This window comes from Portunus trituberculatus, chromosome 38, assembly GCF_017591435.1.
Source record: "Portunus trituberculatus isolate SZX2019 chromosome 38, ASM1759143v1, whole genome shotgun sequence".
Taxonomy (NCBI): domain Eukaryota; kingdom Metazoa; phylum Arthropoda; class Malacostraca; order Decapoda; family Portunidae; genus Portunus; species Portunus trituberculatus.
In genome coordinates this window covers 8,973,166-8,990,315 of record NC_059292.1, presented here as the reverse complement: position 1 = coordinate 8,990,315, position 17,150 = coordinate 8,973,166, and the positions used below count along the sequence as shown (strand labels likewise).

Sequence of the window (17,150 nt, the reverse complement as noted above, 5' to 3'; positions counted from 1 at the left end):
GTAAGAAGATGTGAAAGCAGAAAAAGGTGATGGAGGAAGGTAGGAAAAAAAAGTAGGAGATAAATGACAAATATACAATAACGTCAGGAAAAGAAAGACGAAAGAAGAAATATGAAGATAAGGAGAAAAAGGAAGGAAGAGATGGATGGAAAGGAGGGAAGTTAATACAATGGCAACAGGGCAGCTTATCTGTTATCTTATCTCTTCTATCCCCTCCTCCTCTCCTCTTCCTACTACAACCACTACACACGCTCCCCCTGCTTTTACTCCTCTTTAGACATTCTTCTCACATTTTGATATATTTTTTCTCTCCCATAGCACTCACCGTATCTAGTCTTGGAATGCGATTAGAGAAAGAAAAAAACTAAATAGTGTCAGTGTTCATAAGCTAATCTGATGGTTTTTTTTTGTGGTTTACAAATATGGTTAAGAAAATGTCTATCTAATTATCTATCAATCTGGAGTGTTTCAAAGCCATCGCCACTATGATAACTAGTACTATTCAATTGAAGCAGGCATATTCAAGGCACCGCCACAGAGGTACATCAAAGAAAAGCGTAAGTTAATTTAATAAGTTTTTATCATATAAGAATGTGTATCAGCTCCTGCATTCTCCTACTCTCACTTTCAAGAACATGTCTGGCTCAGCATTCATAGCGTCTTCGAAGAAAAATGTGCATATCTTATCATTTAAGAAGATAGCAGGATATTTACATACTTTGCCGCACGCCGACATAACAACCGGCGGGTGAAAGCAAACAGGAGATCCTCATGCTGTGTTGCGAGAACGGAAAAGAAATTACCACATACAAACAAAAAAAAAAAAATAAATAAAAATAAGAACCAAGGGTAGTTGCCTCCACCTGCATGCTTCCCGGAGGTATAAGAACCTGATGAAATGGACGGATATTGGAAAAAAAAAATTACAGAATAGGAAAAGTATGGAAGGAAAAATATGGAAACATTATACGAGAAAATGTCTTGATTCAGTTTAGTCTTACATAATACTGTAATAATAAGAAACATAATCATTCCTTTCGATAAAACATCATAACGACACTATGCGAAAACAAAAAAGAGGTAGCATGCATGAATTGTCGAGAATCAGCAGATGACCGGATCATATACTTATAGTCTGAAGGCTCCTTGGATTCCATAATGCTCGTGGAATGCGAAATTCTCTATAAAAATTCAGTGATAAGTCTCCGTAAACTACAACGCTTCTTCTCATCAAGATTATTTTCAATGGCCGCAAGGATTAATAGTTAGGCTCTCATCGTTTTTTTTCTTTTTTTCAGCTGAAGGTACAATGTTCCTAAAAAAAATCACTACAGTCAGGAAAACACTCTTAAAGGATTCCATGATCTCCATTCCACTACAGCAAGTTCAAATTTGTCAAGATAAGACGATGAAACCTCTGAGGATAAGTACTTAGGTGTTACTCTATTAAAGAAGCAATTGTAAGCTAAGATTTGATGACGATACGAGTAACATTGCTACTTAATTTCTTACACACGTTGATGAAAAACTCTGAGAAGATAACACATCACACTTCACAAAACAGCGTCCAGGAAAGTACGTACGTGCGTAGCTTCTCGTGCAATGAACTCTGATTATCTTTACAAAGTGCGTTACGTCACCAGCATGTCTCTGCATTAAAACGCAGTTACCTCCTGCATCTGGTGCTCTTTCTATCCCTGAAAGACAGTGACCCAAACTTCTCCACTTCCTGCTTTGCCTCCCTCACCAAGCAAGCACCATTATCGATTACTTTGACTCTCTTATCTCTTTAATAGCTCACATTTTACAGCTGCACTCAAAGGCAGCCGACCTTGAAAAAGATCTAAACACACACACACACACACACACACACACAGGGCTTGGCTTGAAGGAGTGGTTCATTGAGGTACCTAACGTGCAATGTGCTGCGTCAGAAGGAGGAGGAGGAGGAGGAGGAGGAGGGAAGGAAAGGGGAAGTACAAAACGAATGTGAGGAAGCGGGACGTTGCCAAGGCGTGACTTATACGTAACGAAGCAAATCTTGAGAAAAACAGGTAAGACAGGGAAACTGTATGGTCAGGACAGTGATGGTGGTGGTGGTGGTGATGGAGAAATAAGAATAACAAGATAAATTAAATGAAGATAAAGATTGACTCTAATAGGATAAGCTATCCTATCTAAAATAACATGCTTAGACGAAGAAAAAACAAAAAGAACAAGAGCAAAAAAGAAGGGGAACAAGAATAAGAAAAAAAAAAAACGAGAAGGACAAGAATAAAAAAAAGAGAACCAAGAAGAAAGAAAAGACAGACTGAGACAAAAAAAAGAAAGGAAGAGAGAAGGCAAACAAGAGGATACAAGATATAGAAAGAAGATAAAGGAAGAAGGAAAGAAAGCAGGATAATGCAAAACCTTTACTACGCTGAAGCTGACAAACTGATTGAGAGACCAACAAAGGAACAGATAGACAGACTTCTGAAGCGATTTTTACGTGACAAACAAAAGCAAACACTGAGTGAAGAAGGACAGGTCAGTCAACACACACACACACACACACACACACACACACACACACACACACACACACACACACACACACACACACACAGACCTTTGAAACAATGTAAATAAACTTTTTTCTAAGTCTATTTTTATCTCATTTACCTTAAACGTCTTTTTGTAACAGTAAAAAATATTCTCCTTCCAATCTGATTCTTTTTAGGGAACTCTTCGTCCTTCATGTGAAACAGAGAATCAATACACACGCACACACACACACACACACACACAGAGAGAGAGAGAGAGAGAGAGAGAGAGAGAGAGAGAGAGAGATAAATATGTGTGTGTGTGTAATTCACTGTTTGATCTGCTGCAGTCTCTGACGAGACAGCCAAACGTTACCCTACGGGACGAGCTCAGAGCTCATTATTTCCGATCTTCGGATAGGCCTGAGACCAGGCACACACCACACACCGGGACAACAAGGTCACAACTCCTCGATTTACATCCCGTACCTACTCACTGCTAGGTGAACAGGGGCTACACGTCAAAGGAGACACACCCAAATATCTCCACCCGGCCGGGGAATCGAACCCCGGTCATCTGGCTTGTGAAGCCAGCGCTCTAACTACTGAGCTACCTGTGTGTGTGTGTGTGTGTGTGTGTGTGTGTGTGTGTGTGTGTGTGTGTGTGTGTGTGTCAGCTTTTTCTATATCTATATCACTGAAATCATTATTTGTATGGGAAGAGAAGAGGAGAAGATTATTTTCAACTGTTTTCTGATTACACAACTCCTCAATAAACTTCAATAAAAATAATCATTATCTGGAAATTTTCTTTTCAGTTATGAGAAAAGAAAGGCAAGTAAAAGATTAAAATATATACTTAAGCAATATGAATGAGCGAAAAGTGGTTATACAAATGAAGAATTAAGAAACTAATGAATTATTCAACAAAAGTAAACAAACCCTTTATTAAATATGCTTCTCCTCTATCCCCTCTTCTTCTTCTTCTTCTTCTTCTTCTTCTTCTTCTTCTTCTTCTTCTTCTTCTTCTTATTATTATTATTATTTTTCTTCTTCTTCTTCTTCTTCTTCTTCTTCTTCTTCTTCTTCTTCTTCTTCTTCTCCTTCTCCACCCTTCACCCATCCCTCGCCCACCCTTATCCCTCTATCTCAATAAAAAGACTTATCATTCTCTTTCCTTTCCTCTCTCTCTCTCTCTCTCTCTCTCTCTCTTCCTCTTGTCACTCATCCTTTCTCCTTATCTTCTTCCTTTCTCACTTCCTCCCTTTTCTCTTTATCCTTCATCTTTCTCTCTGCTAACATTCCATTTTTCTTTAACTCTCTTGATGTTGCTTTTTTTTTTTTCCTTTCTTCCATTCCACTCCACTTCATCACTTCGTTCAATACATCTTTCTGCTATTTTATCTCTTGTTTTCTCGCTTGCTTCCTTCTTTTTATCATCTATTCTTTTTTTTCCTCCTTTACAAACAATATCTCTTTCTTAATCTATCTATAAATTTCTGCTCCGTTCATTCTCTATACTTTTGTTTACTATTTCTCTTTTTCGTCCGTCTCTTTCCTTCATGTCACCATCCTTCCCTGCATCCCTTACTTCATTTTTAATCCTTCGTGTGGAAGTGGTTCCCCGCTAAACGCTCGGTTCTTCCCCTGCACCTTCTTCAGCACACACTCGGCAGAGAATGGGGAAGGACGAGGGAAATTCTGAGAGAAGGGATGTGTGCATGTTTTCTGAAGCCATGTTTTGTCACCTGGTCTTATAAGGGACTCGTGTTGCTTTGACGTTACTACTGCTATGAGAGGGGTGTGTCTGAAGAGGAAAGGGTCTGTGTGTGTGTGTGTGTGTGTGTGTGTGTGTGTGTGTGTGTGTGTGTGTGTGTGTGTGTCTTTCTTACTGTTGTTCCTTCCCTTCTGGATACGCATCTCTGGAATGAAGTGGTGTGTTTTTATATATTTTTCTATTTTCTTTTTTTAATCATCTAGAATTTTCCTTCTTTTTGCAGTATTTTTATCCTTTTTATTTTGTGTCCACTTCACATGTTTTACTTTTCATTTATCATTGTACTGTAAGAAGATAACAGCCTTTTTTTGGTCTATTTCTTTTTATCTCATGTTCAATGTATATAATTTCACCTTATAGTTGTTTCTTATTTTTCTTTCTTTATTTTTTATCTCATATTATTTATCTCTTGACATAATGTGAAAAGGTTACTTTCTATTCCACTTTTCATATTTCTTTCCTTGTCTTCTCTAATATCTCATCCTTTCATTGTTTAGACTCTCATACATTACTTTCTCCACTATTTTCGTCTCTCGGTACACTCTGCCAAGACTTCCTCCCGAGCCAACGTGGTTAGAGAGAGGCATGTGACAGAAAGTCGCTATCTTATCTCGCACTGGATTCACACACGTAGTCTGAAGAAAACAAAACACACCACTTGACTTTCTGATCTGCTCTCCAATTACGATCTTTTAGAAGAAAGAGGACGAAGTGAAGAAGGATGAGGAGGAAGAAGAGGAGGAAGAATCTTTTAACCCCTTTGGTGCTCTTGACCTTACTTGTTAGTGTATAAAAATATAGAAAAAAAAACTTCTTCAATTACACACCGTCAAACACCTGCTTCCTTCAATATTGCAACACGAGTTTAGGAAAACAAACAGTCAGGATCACGAACGTCTTCATTCTAAGTCGCTTATATATTATGCAAAATTGGAGTCAAATTCTCTTACTACTACTTAAGCCCTTCAATACTCGGAAACATTCTTACCTTGAGTTAGTTTACGATTAGACCATTTTACTGACATTAGGAAGGGTCTATGGAGATCAGAAGATTAATGGCCAGAGTGTTAGCTATTTTAATCCCCTCCACATAAGTTTCTGACCAAATAGTAAACAGAATGAATATGGAAACTCGTCATGGTACTGAAGGGGTTAAAATCAATACAAATTACTGTAGTTGCCTCACCACCTCCTTTCATTAATTAACGCTTGGTGGGTTTTGGAGAGGGTGTGAAGGGGAGTGTAAAGAGGAGGGAGGGGTTAGATAAGGGCGCAGCAAAGTGAGGGGAAAGTGAGGGCAAAGGGGAGATTACAGCATTAAACATATTATCTTGTTTTCTCTCTATATCTGATCCCCTTCTCCTCCACCACCACCACCATCTCCTCCTCCTCCTCCTTCTCTTCTTACTTCTTACCCCCTCAACGTCCATAAATCAAGGTCTCTCTTATCTACCTATCTCAAGTAACCTTCCATCTTCCCCCCACCCCCTTGCTTTCCTCCACTCCTCCATTACCTACCACTCCACAAAGACAACGCGCTGCTTCTTCTAGACTTCATCTTCGTCTTCCTCTTGCTCTTCCTGCCGCCCTTTCTTCCTTTTCTTCTTTCTTCTCCTCTTACTCTTCATTATCGTCAGCTTATTCTTAGTCTTATAGTTTTTTTCTACTTCTTCTCTTTTATCATTATCATTGTTTATATATTACCACCGATTAAATTTACGATGTTATCTGTTTTGTGTATCTGAAGGTCATCAACATACGGTTGCACTGGATACGATAATTCTGTTGCATTTCTGGTGTATTACCGTATTAGTGCCTCTGAAGCGCCTATCTTTAGTGCAGGAAGGAAGTCAAGAGGCTCAAATTCTGTCGGGGTTTTCTCGGGTGACTGGCAGTTTCTAGGTTTACCCAGCCTTAAATGGGCACCGGATAGCAGTGACTGGAAAGGTTCAAGGCTGCGGGGAGAGGAACTGGTCATCCTACTCCATATGTATGCTGAGGTCCTGTATTGCGTGATGTTATCTGTCCATCGCCTGTTCTTTAACCTCTCACCTTCGCCAGTCGTCAAGGAAAAAAACAACTCTCAAATACATTTACACCTCAGCATTATAACTCTCAAGACCAACCTAAGACGAAAAGAAGCGGTAATGTGCGATATTCTAACATAACAATAAACAGAAGTAATGAATAAAATATTGTATATAAATCTACAAGAAAAAGGGGGATTAAAAGAATAAATTGTGCCATTGCTATCGTGTTTAATGATAGGAGATGGCTGCATAACAAGTGAAAATGCCTCGGAGTTCCTGGCAATTAACCCCTTGCCTGCAATTTGGTACACCTTACTTAAACTTTTCATCACTGTGAGGTATTTTTACTCTTACAGCTACACTGAATCTATAAACCCGGTAGAAATTGCAAAATACATTCTCTCCTGTCCCCTTCTTTCTTATGCATGCTTAAAAGATTTCACACATTACTTTTGGTGCTGCTAATTTTTACGTATTGGAGTGAAAGAGTTAGGGAGAAATGAACCAAAAGTAGTGAAAAGGTTATGGAGGGTAAATTTGATAGTCGTGATCTACTTTACGATGCCTTTCATTGGTGTCACTGGAAAGGAAGGGTGACCACGAGGGAGGCTGTGCAAGACGAGCCGGCGGGGGTCACTGGGGCGCACTGCATCAGGTGAGGTGAGGTCAGAGAGAGAGAGAGAGAGAGAGAGAGAGAGAGAGAGAGAGAGAGAGAGAGAGAGAGAGAGAGAGATTATTCGCGCTTCAAAAAAATTAAAAAGATCCATGCCTTCCTTTTTCTCTTTTCTCTTCCTCATCTATTCTTTCTTTTTACCACGCTTATTCGCTCCTCCTCCTCCTCCTCTTCCTCCTCCTCCTCCTCCTCCTCCTCCTCCTCTTCCTCTTTGTCAATTTTCATCGTTTTTCCTCTTCTTTTCTGTTTATGCAAGTTTACCTTTTTATTTATCATGCCTAGAGTTTGTAGTACTCTTATCCTCAATTTATTCCATTAGAAGACTCAGACACGCTCCTTCCCTCACTCCCCCTCTCTCTCTCTCTCTCTCTCTCTCTCTCTCTCTCTCTCTCTCTCGCCCTTCACACTTCAGCTGAATGTTTCTCGTCTTTCCAAATCCCTTGTTTTCACACCCTTCCCGAAATCCTCGTCCTTGCTTTGCTTTCACGTCCTTCCTTTCCCTAAACTTTCATCCCTCCTCCTCCCACGAACCCTCTTCCTTATTTATTTAAACATCTATTTTTGATTCTTGTTTCTCCGTCCCTTCGTCCTTTCCACCTTCTCTTCTCGTCCTTGTCGCTCTCTATTTCCTTTTTTTTTCTATTCTTTATATCTTTCCTTTCCTTCATCCTTCTTTCTCTCTCTCTCTCTCTCTCTCTCTCTCTCTCTCTCTCTCTCTCTCTCTCTCTTTTTTCTTTTACTCTCTAATTCTTCCTTTCAACTCTTTCTATATCACTTGTCTGTCTGTCTGTGTTTCCGCCCTCGGCCTTGGCACTCGTCTTTGTTTGCCCTGGTGACAATGCAATGTACACACGGTCAACTGAGGAGATGAAGACGCATAAAGATTCATTTTTTGTTCCTGGTAACTGTTTGAAGGGGTCGGTGCAGCTAATTATAAATGGAAGGGCTAAACATCAAAGTTGGGGCATTTATAAGGGAATTACTGGCCACAATATCTTTGATTTCGAGGATGACGGAAGGAAATAGTTTAATTGTTAGTTAAGGGACGCAATACAAAAACTGTGGGCAATCTATATATGTTTGTTATAGTTTAGTGTTTGATTTTGATATTTCTGTGTTCTTGTGATATATTAATGGTCTTATGATGTCTTAGTGTTCTTGTGATGTCTAAGTTTTCTTCCCATGTTTCTGTCTCAGTGTACAGATGTCTCAGCGTCCCAGCCACGAGCTAACGATAATGATGAGTACAAAGTTAAAAGTTTCATCCCCAGAGAAGCAATAATGTCGCTGTGTTTGATAAGACTTTTTCTATCAACGGCGTAATTTGATAGACGGCCTAAAGTACATCAGAAGGCTATGACTATATCTATAATCAGATTATCATATAAAAGCCTTTTCATCCCGCTCACAATCAAGGAGGTAAAAGTATAATAAGAGTTGCTTAATCATTACTTCAGTTTGCTAGAAGATAAAGGTCTTTACAGAATGGAGTGTTTGATTTGATTTGGATGATCCACCAATGTAACTTCATACTGTCTTATTGAGAAAGTTTATGCCACACGTAATGTATAACTCTCATGAGCCTTCTTTGGAACCTCTCTCTCTCTCTCTCTCTCTCTCTCTCTCTCTCTGGCCTTGACCGTCGTCCTACGACGCAACATAATCTTACGTACACTATGGCTCGTAAATGTTTCCGGCTTTCACAAGAATAATTTTTAAAACCGGAAAAGAGTGCGGTTCCTGTGTGTGTTGCTCCCAATACTGATGCGGAATCCTCGGCAGTCTATTACTAGAATCATGGAAAACCCTTGGAATTTTCATTAACTTCTAACAGATTTAGTGACACCGTCGAGATAAAGCGAAAAAACGGTCCTTAATCTCTTCAGCCATCACCATGTTTGTAATCACAGTGCTGAGCCCCACTCTGAACACATATCACCACAAGGAGAAGAGACGAGTCACAATACTCAGAACTGTGTACGAATGCCGCCTGAGTGATGTGAAATACAATAAACAATCACCACAGCCCTCAAAGTTTCCGGCAGTGAAATGTTCCAAGGAGTTCGTTTTGAATTGGAAAAGAGGAAAGAGAACGTAACAAATATAGATACAGAACATAAGGAAATAAGAATCCGTCACACCTACACATCGGAGTCCCTGTATACGTAGAACAAAATAAAAACACAGGATTGTTGCATGAAGCTCAGATCATATTAGGAAAGAGAGAAAAAGATAGGGAAAAACAACGCCAACAAAACTACATACATGGAACAAAACAAGGGATGAAACGAAAACACCTCAAATAAAAGAATGTTAAATAAATGTGGTACTGGAAAGAAAAAAACAACGAAAAGAGAAACGCAAGGGATGGAATAAAAGCAACCGCCAACCAGAACACAAAAATGAGAAATGCTTTGTGGGAAAAGAAAAACAAACATATAACTCATAATATAAAGCTGAAAATAATCCTAACATAAGCCTGCAAGAGAAAGGAAACAGGATTCAAACGTTTGTCTCACTAGGAAAACTCTCAAAACTTTATCAATAATGTATATTTCCATAAAAATAATTCCTTCTTTCAATTTGCCCCGTCCAGCATCACCCTTACCACACCTCTGCCAAGACAACGGAGCAAAAAGTCACTGAACTAAGAAGAATTTTATGCTTCATGCTGCTGTTGAGTTCAATGACAGGACGTGCTGTACATACATACACACAAGTAGATACATACATAGATAAGCAGTCCATCATTAATATCATTGTTATTGTTATTGTTGTTGTTGTTGCTATTGTTGTTGTTGTTGCTGTTGTTGTTGTTGTTGTTGTTGTTGTTGTTGTTGTTGTTGTTGTTATTATTATTATTATTACTATTATTACTATTATCATCATCATTATGACTATTATCATAACTTCACTGAGTCTTTTTATAGTCTGATAGTTATGGTACTTTCGGCCAGCTCTCTTCCCTCATTACAAAATATACATAAATGCTACATACAGTAGATACATACGTATGAAAGACAGAGTCTGTCTATGTAAAATGAAGTTAGATATTAAAACAAACTTCAAATATACTAACTTTATCATTTCCTTCCTCTCCTCTTCTCTTACTCACACTAATCGTTTTTGGCTCTCCCAGTCTACATTTCCTTTCCTATTTTATCTTTAATCTCCCTCCTCTTACATCTTGACTTATTGCATTTGAATCTAGAAATATTTCAATTTCCACATTTTAAAACTAACCAATTTTTACTTATGTATTTTTTTGTTAATTACGATTATGTGTCTGGAATAGTCACACTTTCAATTCTTTAAAGTAGTATTTTTCCTTTTTTTATTTCCATTTTTGTCACATTCTGTCCTCTCTCTCTCTCTGCCACGCGTAAAGTACAAATATATGTGTCAATGTAGATAGATAGATAGATAGATAGATAGACAGATAGATGAAAATACAGAAATAAACAAATAAATACAGATAGACAGATAGAAAGACAGACAGACAGATGAGAAGGTAGATAGAAAGATAGATACAGACCTCAAATTATGTAAGATTCACACAGTACACAGGTAATACAAAACTAAAACCAATAAGGCAACACACTCACGGCCCATTCAATTAACAACAATGAAATAAACACACACACACACACACACACACACACTTGGCCAAGACTTATATTTTCCTCCTTTATAAGAGATAACATAACACAAGTAGCCAATAACGAGGTTCAGTACGCAATCCGGTAAAGTCCCGAAGGAAAACGGAATCTGGGAGCGGTCAAGGAGGCGGGCATAGGAACAGCTGTGTGTGTGTGTGTGTGTGTGTGTGTGTGTGTGTGTGTGTGTAGGTGTGGCCAGGTAGGAACGCTACTTATGTTTTCCCCACCACACATACCACACACTTACATACATACATACAACGGGAAAAACCACACACGACATACCGTGCGCACAGGCAAGCACGTATAGCCAGAGTGACCTTGCCATTGAGTGAGTCCATTTCCTCTCCTAAGTTACCACTTCTACCACTCGGGTGCTGATTTGTGATGTAGAGTTTTACGCAAAATTATTATTATTTTTTCCCCATTGATTTGGTGGACTCGACTCTATCCTGCGTGAGATTTCCTTTTTTTTTTTTTCTGGACTCAATTTCTAAGCTTTCATGTGACTTTTTTTGACGCGCAGAGATAGATAAACGGGTAAATACATAGATAGATAGATAGATAGATAGATAGAGAGAGAGAGAGAGAGAGAGAGAGAGAGAGAGAGAGAGAGAGAGAGAGAGAGAGAGTTAATTATAGGTTAATAAATCAAGAAAAACAAAAACAAAAGTTAACGTCACAATCTTATCATGACGTCAATAGTAGAAATGTAAATAAACACATTTCCGTCCTTCTTTTCTCACCTTCACCCTCTTCTTTACTCTCTCTCTCTCTCTCTCTCTCTCTCTCTCTCTCTCTCTCTCTCTCTTGCAGGTAACTTCTACACTAACGACATGAATTTATAGGTCAACTTATCATGGAGGAGTGTCAGAGAGAGAGAGAGAGAGAGAGAGAGAGAGAGAGAGAGAGAGAGAGAGGTGAGAAAAATCGAGGGAGAAATTACTAGGAAAATAATAAGGAAGAGAGGAAATACGGCGAATAGGAAATGGAGGAAGAGGAGAAAGAAGAGATGGAGAAGGAAGAAGGGAGGAATGAACTGAAAAATATTACGGAGAAAGAAGAAGAAGAAGAAGAAGAAGAAGACTAACAGACATTTAATCGTTGTTAATAGTTTTCATGAGGAGGCGAGAGAGAGAGAGAGAGAGAGAGAGAGAGAGAGAGAGAGAGAGAGAGAGAGAGAGAGAGAGAGAAGAGAAAATACAAATAACACTCACGATGAGAAACCAACAGATAACAAATTTACTTTCATTTTTATTATCTCGATCTAAAAGAACTAACGAACAGGAAATTAGTAAAGCTATAGCAAATAGTAGTAGTAGTAATAGTAGTAGTAGTAGTAGTAGTAGTAGTAGTAGTAGTAGTAGTAGTAGTAGTAGTAGTAAAAGGATTAGCAGCACGAGGATGATGGCTAGGGAAGAGATGGCGGCAGAGTATCAGAGGAGGTCATGAGGACAGCAGTAAGTGGAGCGAGCGATGATAGGCGGGGCAAGATCGGTCACCGTCATGGGAGGACAAAACATATTGACCTCGTGTAATGGACGAGACTATAATGTGTGCATGAGAGAGAGAGAGAGAGAGAGAGAGAGAGAGAGAGAGAGAGAGAGAGAGAGAGAGAGAGATGGGGAAAGGGTCACCTCGCGCGTGGCAACACAAGGAAAATGTGATAAAGGTTTTAGGAGAACAACTTAGTGATAGGAGAGATAAACATTTCCCCTCTCTCTCTCTCTCTCTCTCTCTCTCTCTCTCTCTCTCTCTCTGTCCTGTCCACCTTTCCTTTTTGCACATCACATTTCGCAAGGAAAACAAACAAACAATTAATGGCAGGAAGTTTGTTTGCGCAGTGCCAGCGAAGGGGTGAATGGAGGAAGAGGAAGAGGAAAAGGAGGAGGAGGAGGAGGAAGAGGAGGAGGAGGAGGAGGAGGAGGAAGAGGAGGAGGAGAAGGAGGAGGAAGGAAGGAAGACGGGGAGAAGTAAGAGAAAGAGGAGGAAGAGGAGGAAAATAGAGAAGCTAGTGGATTGAATTTAGTGAAAGCAAAAGAAGGAATACAATAAGAGAGAGAGAAAGAGAGAGAGAGAGAGAGAGAGAGAGAGAGAGAGAGAGAGAGAGAGAGAGAGAGAGAGAGAGAGAGAGAGAGATGTAGTTGGAGACAAACACCTAAAGGGAGGGACGGAAAGAAAAAAAACACCGAAGGAAGGTAAGTGGTGTATGAGAAACAAACTCAAATGGTGAAGTGACAAGCATTTAGAAAGAAGTGGAGATGGATGCACGTAATCGAAAAGAAAAACTTGATGGCACAGCACAGAGGGAGTCACAGGACATGGTAAAATACTGAGATACTGTGTAAATGAAGTAGATTTCATTGAGTAAAAGATAACAGAGTAATAGGAAAGGAGAAAAAGAGAGAAAAAAAAACAGGTGGTAAAAGGAAAGTGCAAAAGGCATAATTAATCTTAGGGAAGTTGCAACAGGTCGTCAGCTCTACACGTGGCAGTTCCTGTGTGAATAAAACTACGTAAATCCACCTGCCATCCTTATCCATAAATTTGTCTTAATTGTAATGTAAGGCAAATCAGATCTAGTATTTTATAGACAATTGAAAAAAGTAAGAAATGAAAACAATAGAGGAAAGAGTCAGTAAAAACTTTATAATTGCAAAAAGCTGGCTAGTGGTATAGAGGGATCAGTTTCAGCTGGGAAAAACATTAATAGTGGAAGCAAAAGGGTGGTGCGGAGAGTGAAGGGAGTGCTGCGTGACGGCTGGCACAGATGCCCACTCTGCCGCTCTGGAAAGGTGATAACATTTATGGGAGATGACGTACTGTTGGTGAGATGAGTTTAAGTGAATATCTTGGAACCTCCTCAGTTATGCAATCACTGAGAGAGAAGCAGATGGGAAGGGAAATAAATGAAAGGTTAAAGGTCACTAATGGATGACAGAACAATGGGAAAGTGGAAACACCACCTAGATGTCACACACACGATGGGTTCCCACGTAAAACTTGAGTCAACCTTGGTTACGGCTACGTTAGCAGGAAAACCTCTTGTCTGACTCAACTCCTTCCCTTCACCCCTTGCTCATGGGAACAGCGGCGTCTGACAATGAAAAAAAAAAAAAAGTTAAGACTGATCGTTTGTTTGTTTTGCTTCATGTTGACCTCGTTGGTATTCTAAGGAAACATTTGGTACCGGGAGAGAGCGATGCAGCTACGAAAGTTCAGTAAAGGAATGTCAATAAAGATGATAAAAATGATTTTGTTCTATCAGGGAAGTCCAGATATCTATTATTGTTTATTTTCTGATATGAATGTAAAGGTGTTTGGTTTAACTTGTATTTGATAACACCTTTTTTTGTTTTATCATCTTTATTTTATACTCAAGGAATGCGTAACCATCATGCAAGAGGTTTGGCTCCCCGGGAAACCCAATGAATTCATAGTATTATTTTCTGTTAGGAGTGTTCAGGATTAGTGTCTATTTCACCACTTTTTCTCTGATTGACTCATGTGTTATTTGTTTATTCGTTCCACCTGCAAGGGAGCGATTCATACAATAACATTGCTCATGCTACGTTCTTCCTGTTCACTCGGTCTTGCCTTCACTCATTTTTTCATGCTTATTTTTCCATTTTCTCAATACTTCTGCCCATTTCTTTTTACCTCTTTTACCTACTTCCATGTGGTATTACTTTTCCTTTCTTTCTTCCCTTCCTTCCTTTAGCGCTTTTCTTCCTTTGACTACATTATCAAAAACTTTCCCATTGTTACGTTTAGGCCCACGTCACAGAGTTCCTTTTTTCCCACGCGTTGCCTCCAAAGTTGCCGCCGCACCGCACCTCCACACATAAACCAAAACAAACTACTCACCGTTTTTCTAATTTTGCCACTCTTCCATAGCTTCCCGTGTTAGCGTGTCAGCTCTTGGTATCCTATAATTTGTTGATTTTGCCCCCTCACCTTTCAAACACGATAATCTTCGTCTAATCTTTCTTGAATCAACATTTGCTCGAAGTTCTTTTTACGCTTATGAACACTGAAATACAGCAACATTTTCCACAGGTTATTCACTTCAGCATCGTGACTATGACCTCACACCCAGTTTTCTGATTGAGTGTTCGTATATCTTGAAGAATAAAAGTAAATGGCCATATTTCTAACTGAATAAAAAAGGCTTTATAGTATATGTGGCAAAAATGACAATAACAATAGCAGATTTAGAGTACGTGAGTGGTATTAGTTAACGAAACATCAACAACAACAGCAGCAATGGCAGTAGAAAGAGGAGAAAGAATCGACTTGATTATTCTCTCTCTCTCTCTCTCTCTCTCTCTCTCTCTCTCTCTCTCTCTCTCTCTCTCTCTCTCTCTCTCTCTCTCTCTCTCGGTAATTATTGCAGGTACCATCATTATAAAACCTAAATAATTATATACTGTTTCTAATAATGAGCCGAGTAATGAGAGTAATGATGGATGAAATTTGTTGATGTTATTGCCAAGTGTCGGTTCTGCTAATAATTATGCTACTGTTACTCCTACTACTATTCATGCTACTGTCGGTACTGTTATTGTTCATGCTACTGTGTTTATTATTAATGCACATTCTATTGTCTTTAGTGTTATTGTTCATCTTACAGACGCTACTATCGCTACTGTATACTTATGTTACTGTAGCTACTGCTCCTGCCACTGAAGGACTAATAACATTACCACCATATGTTAGAGGGGACGAGTTTCCTGTCCTGTGGAGCATTTTAAAACAAAATTTTTCCTTGGACATGTTTCCCAAGATCACGTGAAAAGTTTATAAACATTCTTAAACACTGATGGATTTTTTGTGTATACTTTCTTGGAACTTCCGTAAGGTGAGAGGGTAAATGTACTTTTCCTTTTCCTTTGCAGTGATATTTCTAATCTTATTCGTATCTTGTAATTTTTAACTTGTGTACATCACAACTAGAAATGCTTGGTAAATCATTACGGAGCGAGCTCAGAGCTCATAGACCGATCTTGTGTGTGTGTGTGTGTGTGTGTGTGTGTGTGTGTGTGTGTGTGTGTGTGTGTGTGTGTGTGTGTGTGTGTGTGTTAATGTTCGAAAAAGCCTGAAATATGTTACGTTATTGTGATGATGAATGGGTATATTGTTAATAGTAGTTGTAGTAGTAGTAGCAGCAGCAGCAGCAACTTTAGGACCAGCAGCAGCAGCAGCAGTAGTAGTAGTAGTAGTAGTAGTAGTAGTAGTAGGAGGAGGAGGAGGAGGAGGAGGAGGAGGAGGAGTAGAAGTAGCAGTAGAAGTAGTAGCAGCAGTAGTAGTAGTAGTAGTAGTAGGAGTAGGAGTAAGAATAGTAGTAGCAGTAGTAGTAGTATCATCATCAACAGCAGCAGAAGAAAAAAGAAGAAATAGTAGTAGATGTAGATATGTGAAGAGAAGCAAGAGAGAAAAAAAAAAACAGAGGACATACAATATACATACAGTTGGATCACCTACAAAGGACAGTGTCAAGGGAACTCAATTCTAACACTGACGCACGGCTGACTCACGTTTCTGTCCTTTAGCGAAAGGAAGCTTCAGCGATGAGCGGCAGAGTCTATGCCGGATGGGCTGCAGTTCATGTGTATGCTGTGAGTGTCCGCCATGCAGCAAGACAAAGACACGACACGCTGCTCTCACACTGACACCACACACTTTTCATGACAACATTCCATTTTCTGTATCCTCTTACTATTACTTCTTGTCGTTTTCTTTTCCTCAAAGTTCTGTTTCCGAATGCTGTATTATAGGTGTTTCCTATTTTCTTATCAGTCTTTCCCCTTACGAGACAGTCATTTGTCACTGTATGTTTATCGCAATCAGCAGTTTTATCTGTCTATTGTTTACAAACACTGCAGCTAGTTCGTCTCCACTAACTTTATATAATTTCAATGTTTGTAAAACTGTTCAAAGTCCACAAGAGCCAAAACAAACTCCAAAACACACACGGCTTGATGCAAGAGTCAGAGTTCACCAGAATTCATTGTTCGTGTTGACAAAATCATTCACTCAACACTCGCTTTCGTCCGCTGCCGTGCCTGAGCGCCTACTAGTGGCCACGAGATCCCGAGTAGCCACGTCAGGTCCGCGTGGGAAAGTAAAACCTGCCCTCGGAACGGACGCTCATGATTGGTCCAGAAGCTCGCCTCGTTCGTTCATTGGTCTTTCACTTTAAGCGTAAGAGAGGATCCCGTTTCCAGGAGTACGGAGGCGTAAAAGGACGCGAAGAGGAAGTCTGGAGGAGAGTAATGTAAAGGTCCAGTGTACACGATCGCGGAGAAGTGAAGAGGAGGAGGAGGAGGAGGAGGAGGAGAAGGAGGAGCTAGGAGGAGGAGAAAGAGGGGAAAGAGATATGCAATTGGGAATGCAATAGGTGAACAACGTTTCTGAGAATCGAAGTTCCTCGTGTGGCGCCGAGGAGAGTTGAGGCGAGACAGACTGACTGCCAGCTTAGGCAAA

At 39.6% G+C, this 17,150-nt stretch overlaps 1 protein-coding gene across 1 annotated transcript in view; it reads right to left on the bottom strand.

Moving 5' to 3' along the window:
- Positions 1-16,892, bottom strand: part of LOC123514637 (G-protein coupled receptor moody-like) — a 42,984-nt gene extending 26,092 nt beyond the window's left edge. Inside the window, 1 exon segment of the mRNA XM_045272624.1 lies at positions 16,202-16,892. The gene's annotated coding sequence lies outside the window, so the exon portion shown is untranslated.
- Between the last annotated feature and the right edge of the window lie 258 nt (positions 16,893-17,150).